The following is a 1,306-nucleotide window of genomic DNA, read 5'->3' as shown; positions in this document are numbered from 1 at the left end:
ACCTAGTTGAGATAATGTTGCACTACAAAGTGGTTACATAGGGGTAGAAAAATCGCTTAGCAACATATTTCACTAAACAAATGACTTTTTATGTCTTGAGAGAAGCGCTAGTTGCTCTTTACCATGACGACGGTGAATGCAGTGCTCGAGGTACATGCATATGTGACGAGTCGCCTTGTCCTCTACGAGCGGCGGTGTGACGGTACAGTGACCTTGTCTTCGTTCCGTTACTATTGGCGGTCGTCGAGGAGGGTGGGGTGGGGGTAGATTGTATACTATATATGGCACGATTTGTTATGCCATATGCGAGTCATACTTGATGGAGTGTGTGTTGTCGAATTCCAATCCAGCCACTCATCGAAGTGGGATGCTCCTTCGGGCCTCCAACGCATAAAGTCGATCTTTCGCCTCCTCCTCTCTGGTGCCCCCTCATCTAGGATCTGATCCTCCTCATCTGATAGCAGCACCCAGTCTGACCGCGGGGTTAGCGACATTTGCGACGGTGAGAGGAGAGTGGATGTTGTGTTTTGGGCTATTTGGGCATGGTGGAAGGAGGGAGGTCAAGGATGTAGGCGGTGGTGTTCGAACTGGACATGGTAAGCAATTTGGCCATGGGAACAACCTTTGTATAGTTGCGGGCCGCGCGAAAACGTGACGGTAGGCGGAAAAATATGGCGGGAAACGTGACGCTAATGGTTGCTGGCAATTGGTGTTGGAATTTTGCTAGTAGGCCTTTGGCCCAAAGCCCAACTAAAATTCTGAAATTCTTTTGGCTCATTCATGCACACATGTGAGTGGAGTGAGTGATGCTAAAGTTTAGTCCCACCCCGAAAGTTGAGAGAGAGTTGCACCTTTTTTATAAGGTGAGCTATTCTACCACTTGTATGAGTATGAGAAGAGGAGACCTACACGCGCGCTCCTCCTCTTCGCTCGCCTCGCCACGCCGCGACGTGACGCGACGCGACGCGGGTTGCGGGATTGAGCCGAGCCGAGGACAGAGCTATGCACGCCGTCTATATTTTTGCTGCTTGGGAAAAATTAATGAGTCATTGATGACTCGGACGTGGGGTTTACTCCCACAACCTACCCGGCCCGCACTATATAGTCAGGTAGACGTCTACCCTAGCCGCCGCCGTTTCATATGGTTTCTCACCACCATTCCAGATCATTGCGCCACCAAGCAAGTCTTCTCCATCCCTCCTTTCGGCGTGCACCGGGACAAGGGACAGCAGGCCTCCGGAACCCCGCCTCTCATAATCCTGTACGGGAGAGGGGCGATCAGATTTTTGGGGAGCGCACTCACGCG

Source organism: Triticum urartu, chromosome 6 (assembly GCF_003073215.2).
Source record: "Triticum urartu cultivar G1812 chromosome 6, Tu2.1, whole genome shotgun sequence".
Classification (NCBI taxonomy): Eukaryota; Viridiplantae; Streptophyta; class Magnoliopsida; order Poales; family Poaceae; genus Triticum; species Triticum urartu.
This window is presented reverse-complemented; position numbering follows the sequence as displayed.